Source organism: Patiria miniata, unplaced genomic scaffold (genome assembly GCF_015706575.1).
Source record: "Patiria miniata isolate m_02_andy unplaced genomic scaffold, ASM1570657v1 HiC_scaffold_13, whole genome shotgun sequence".
Classification (NCBI taxonomy): Eukaryota; Metazoa; Echinodermata; class Asteroidea; order Valvatida; family Asterinidae; genus Patiria; species Patiria miniata.
In genome coordinates, this window is record NW_024037051.1 from 18,417,818 (window position 1) to 18,424,146 (window position 6,329).

The window sequence follows — 6,329 nt, forward strand, 5'->3', positions numbered from 1 at the left end:
AAACATGTTTTTTTTTTACTTTGCCTAATCAGTGTGCTTCCCTCGAATGAAAGTGAGAAAACCACTCTGGTGGGACTCGAACCCACGACTTCCTGCCTTCTATTGCAGACGTCTTACCACTCGTCTGTAAGACGTCTGCACCAGAAAACAGGAGGTCGTGGGTTCGAGTGATTTTTTTCTCACTTTCATTCGGGGGGGGGGGGACACACTGAATATACAGTGTTCATACTTTGTTGAAGGGCAAAACCTATTATTAATTTTAAAAAATGGCATTTTATGTTCATCAACCAACATGGTCATGAAGTAAACACACAATATGCACAGCTGTACAATGCACTCTATTGGTAGCTCATCTCACCTTTAAAACATTTAAGCGGTGACAGAAGACTTAGCTTTTATGGTGACAGAAGATTTGGCTGTTGTTTATATGAAATCAATGGTGTTCAGTCATCGATGACTGCAGGGATACAAGCAAGGTAACATGAACAACTGGCAAAGAATCTTCTGTAATATACGTTTATATTGTACATGTAATTTGTGTTCAAGCTTACAAAAAAGCACTTTGGATACACACTTAATTATTTGCTGCCCCCAATACAACACTCTGCCATTTCCGTATATGTTACCACGAGGCAATCTCACCTTGGGTTTTCCTCGCTTCGTCTTTGTAAGAAACCTCGTAATCAAAGTATATAACTGGATGAACGAGGCTGCATGCATATTGCGACATGTTTATTTTTTTATGACTGGGCACACCGTTATTTGCGATACACCTGTCCACCATCAGGCCCGGATTAAGTGTTTCGTAGGCCCTAGGCACCAGTGTTCCGAAGAATGGAGAAGGAAGGGGAAAGGAAGAGGGAATAAGAACAAAGTGGAGAATGTAAATAATAAACACCGCTGCTCAAAACTCCGCGAAGCTAAAATCCGGTTCTGAATCCCATGTCAAAACATTGTACATTCTGTCATGTCGGCACAAGCTGCCGCGCGAAGTCGCTTCATATACGGGGGTTGACGGCTACAGCTGTGCTTCTAAAAAATATAAAAATATTTAAAAATTCTTATAAGATTTAAATACACCCCCCCCCCTGCAGTCTGGGATCAGGGAACGGGCCAAGCGCAAAGGTACTGAGCATGTACATGCAGTTTTGCGACAATGAAATAAAAACATTATAACTAGATTGAATTTGGTATTTTCGAGCAATTTTAAAAATTAATTTCGAACGATTACAGTACAAGCTCTCAATATAACAAATTAATCATTCTTGCATTGCAATTGTCCTCCGATAGAAAAGAACGAAAATAAAACAAAAAGTTATGTGGCGATGGCCAAGTCTTCAGGAGTCGGACTTATGACCCTAACTCAATGAGCCCCTTACCGACTTCCATATAGAACTCTTCTGGGACTCGGTACCCGGCCCACCACACCTCCTTCCCTGTCCATCCATGTAACTCGAAAGTCAGGCACCATAAAGGGAGGAAACGAGGTGGCACCCTAAGCCTTGCTGCCGAGTCAGCAAAAGAACCCCGTACCTATACGCAGATGCCAACCTGGACTTCGCAGACAGTCCCAACTTGTGAGTCAGCTTACCGACCGACCGAGCTAACTGCTGTTGGTAAATGACGACGGGAAATTAATACTCTTAAATAACAGAACCGCGGGCATCGAGAACCACAAAAAATGACACCAAGCGGGTTCGAACCCCTAACCCTGGGTCCGCTGTCAGACAGCTTAACAACTATGCTGTTTCAGTAGGTGCTTTTCTCCTTGTGTTTAAAACGTTATCCTTATTTCCACAGTGGGAGAGTTACTTTGTGTTTCATAGCTGCACAAAAGATGCATCAGCGTCGTGCTATACACATGAATGCTGTTACGTAACTCTTTTCTGCAATCATTCTTATGTACCGAGCAGTTGACTATTCAGAGTTTGCCATGGAGAGTCAGTTTTTTTAAATTACCGTCGACAAAACAAGGCCCATTCGAATGAGTGTCATTAAACAACTTTAGTTAAGTGGTTATAAATTTGGGTAAAGCGTTCTGCCGCCTTACTAAAAACACCATATTGATACAAAGAAAAGAAAAAGGCAAATTTATACTCGAATCATACGCTTACGAAACTACTGACCGGAAAAAGCTGACAATTTCAAATGTTCCGCACTGCGAATTTGTCGACCATCTCCCACAATACACTATGAGGAAAATGAACTCTCCGTGGCAAACTCTTGGTGGCACATGAAACGCCCGAATTGCCCGGCCGTGGACATTCGAAAAGGGAGGGGGGGGGGGGCTGGACACCACATTATACTGGAACGCTCTTTATCAATTATGTATACACGCACTTTCATTTAAAAAAAAGGGGGGGGGGGTTAGGGAGTATTTACCCCCCATATTTTGTAAAGACTGCCTTTTTTTCCATTCAAATGCCCTTTTTTTTCAACGGGCTTACCCCCCCCCCCAATAATTTGTAAAGAGTGCCTTTTTTTTTTACGAAGTGCCCTTTTTTTTTAACAAGTGCCCTTTTCAAAAAAGAATTGGGGACTTTTTTTTGTGGCATCTGCCGTTTTGGGTGCCTTTTTCAGCATTTCGCACACGTATTGTCCTGGAAAGCACCATTTATTGGCCCTTTGTGTGCATAATTGTCGGTTTTGAACAGCGCCCCATCGACAAATGATTTTACGGAGACCAAGTGTCAGGAGAAATAAACCTGTCTACATTTTACAACGGATGTGCAAGTGCCCTTTTGAAAAAAAATTACCCCCCCCCACAATAAAAATGACCGTGCTACGCCCCTGCATCTCGAGGGGGCACATTTGTGACCTAATGTGGCAAAATGAGGAATGTCCCCCAAAACCATGTTATGAATATTCAACGCCTGAAGTTGAATAGGCCTACACTAGGAAAATCATGTAATAAGAACCGAAAAATGTCCCCGTCTAAAAAAAAACCACATAATAAAAATATGTGGCTATCGATTAAGCCTTTTGGGAGTGGAGGTACAAGGACGGATTCAGAACACACTTTTGTTGGGGGGGGGCTGTACAAATCAAGCCAGGCCAAACTGGTATAGGTCCTAGCTCTAACAGCCTGTTGGCACCAATTCTTGAAGGCGTCATTCGCTTCTCAAAGTGGGGGGTGGTACATGCATGTGTATCTTGATCAGTACTAATTGTGCGAGTGCGAAGCCTAAATGGCGCGGGTTCGGGGCCCGTTTAAGGGCCCCTGAAAAAAAGTGGATTCTAGGCACCCTGTAGTGCGATCTGAGGCAATTTCTGACGACTGCTAAAGTTTTAGCACAAGATCATTTTTTAAACATCTTTTTCGAGTTTGGAGTCATTAAATCAGCTGTTCTGAGCTTTAGAATCATAATGTAGGCTACATAATTTTTAATCAGGGACGAATATTGTTGGGGAACGGAATCAGTCCCCCCGTTCCCCACCGATCGACGCCCATGGTTGGCACCGTGCTTCAGAACGACATACTTTACACGTACATTAATACGTACGTAGGGCCAATGCATACATGCTGTACAGCGTCAGTTGGTGAAATCGAAAATTCTGAGAGAGACCCTAAAACTTTTACAAAACTTTTCTCTGCGCGTGTTAGGTGTGTGGGTAGGCCTATGTGTTTTATGGCACACTGCGGTATTTTCGTAGGCCCTCCCCCAAGTTTTCGTAAGCCCCCACATTTTTCGTAGGCCCTAGGCACAGTGCCTGGATTGGGTAATCCAGGCCTGTCCACCATATTGGGCCAGGTAGGACAATACAACTCGGCTTAGAACCATGAGATATTCCTCTTTTGTGTTTGGCTTTTATTGGTTAATCCGTGAAAGCAGTCATTACTTTTGGATTGACCTCCAATAATCCGTGTTGGCAACCTAGAGTGGATGTGTTCTAGGCAATTGTGGCTGCATTGCGTAGACTTTAGGCTGCACTGCAACCAATGCCGGACAACATATAAAATAATACAGAAATGAATCACATTGACAAAAGTAAGAAAGACTGCTCTGTTTGCAACATAGTTTGTGAACTACTGACACAAAAATCCTTTCTAAAAAGGGATACTGAGTGCCACTGAGACATTTGTTGTTTCTGGTACAAATTTAAATATCTGACAGAATCGATTCATACATTCATACATCTGTGACCCATGGGAGATCAGTTCTGATAAAAGGACTGAATGGGCCACCCAGTATAAAGAAGGAATCAATCAATAAATAAATAAATAAATGCATTTAGCATACAACCAAATTTCATAGAAATAGCAGAAAAAAAAATCTTTCGACATTTTCAACAGATAGTCGCAGATTTATTTATATATAATTTGTAATGATTTCCACAATGTTCAAGAAATTAAATATTTAAAACATCTAAAAGAAGATATATTGTCAAACATGTATTAGGTGGAAATAGGCGGAATTCGTTCAATACAGTTCAGGAAATTGTAATCAATTCGAAGTCCTGACGTATACAGGTCGATCATAAACCACGGTGATGTCAAATTCCGTTAAGCACGTTAATCTGTATTAATGAGAAGAACAAGAGAATATAATCTGATTCAAACAATTAAACAAGGAACAGTTCTGATAAAGAGATAAAAAGAACTATATATTTCAATTGCTGAACAATTCGATGAACGTAATGCTTTTTGTGTGTGTGTTATATCGGTCAAACAGTGCATGTAAATGATTTATTCATCTATAGCATACTGGGTTTCGTGTTTTTGATAAAGGGTACACTCCGAGTGACACAGTGCTATGGGATTAACATATCGTAGGCATTGGGGTTATTTGCAGTATGGAGTCCAAACTTTTGTAAGCCGATACCTAAATTACATGTTCTCGTTAATTATTAATCTTATCATTCTTATTAGTTTCTCCTTAAGCGTAGAATATCTTTACACGCTGTTACATGTATACTGTTATCAGTTACTTTGATTCCTGAACATGATACATTATAAGGAAGCGATATTGAAAGCCATACTTGTTAATTTTGAAATAATAACTAGTAATTCCAAGTGAAACTTCTGCATTTGTTACAGGTTACTACATCAGATTAACATTGTTCGTTGTTCAGCCTTATGAAAACAATATTCATATCTATATACGCATTAAAATCAACATATATGATTATGCATAAATGTACAGCCAATCGCTTAACTTGGTTTTGAAACTGAAAGATAATGAGAATATGTTAAGCCTGAGGCACTCATGCATATTCATACCACAGTATAAATGTTTACAATACCAAACGGTCCACAAAGAGCAAACTCAAAAGATGTCAACATTGATATACATAGCTGTTGATAGTTTTGAACATTACAATTGCAATTTTTAAAATAAGACATATTTATTCAAACAATATAATTAGTACCTAATTTCAGTTCCATAATGATTATTGCACTTATGATGTTAACTATTGTGCTTAAAAAAATCAGCCCCGTCCTTAATAAAAATGCATCACCACGTTACCTCTAGTTTAGCCCCCCCCCCCCCCCTCCCCCAAAAAAACTCGGTCTGTGGTCAGACCAAAGTTCCGGAATTGATTTTTTTTTTCTTACTTCTTTTTTTCAAGCTTGGATTGTACAGACAAGGTGGGGTACTATTTTTGCATTTTTTGGTGTCCTCATGTACATTAGTGTCCTCCATAATTTGCCTCGGTTCCCTCGATCATTTGCCTCGGTGCAATTCCCCATTCCTTAATGCTCCTTGGTACAATAGTTTGAGGAGGTGCGGCAATAGAGGCTTCTGTTGGAGCTACCGTGGAAAATTTTAGGGAAAAAAGGATTGACGCGCATGATTAAAATCGACGCGCGCGCTGACCCGAGACCGACTTTCTTTTTTTTGCCTTACTTTGAAAAACAAAGGATTGTTTTACCAGGACATAAATATGGAATGTAAGCGTAACCACAACCACTTAACAAAATACAATCACACTTCGTCACCGTTTTCACGAAGAGCCACATATGTCAAAAATTACCCTATTTTCGATTTTGATTTTTTTTCAATATTTCGCATTAAAACAATGTACTTAACCATTTTGACATGTTTATGTAAGCAAAACATCATTAATTTCTAAGTTACATTAATGTTGCAAGGAGCAGAAATCTCGATAAATGCATTTTGCGTTTTCACGAAGAGCCACATACAGTTTAGCCCTTTGAACGCGTACAAAACCCATTGCACGGAAATACGTAAAAGTAGGTCAAATGAGATTTGCGTTTTCAGGAAGAGCCACATAATTATCTTTGTTACATTTTCAGCTGCGCGCGCGTACTCATGCGCGCCTATGGAAATACACGTTAAACAGAAAGGGCCAATATGTCTGAAACC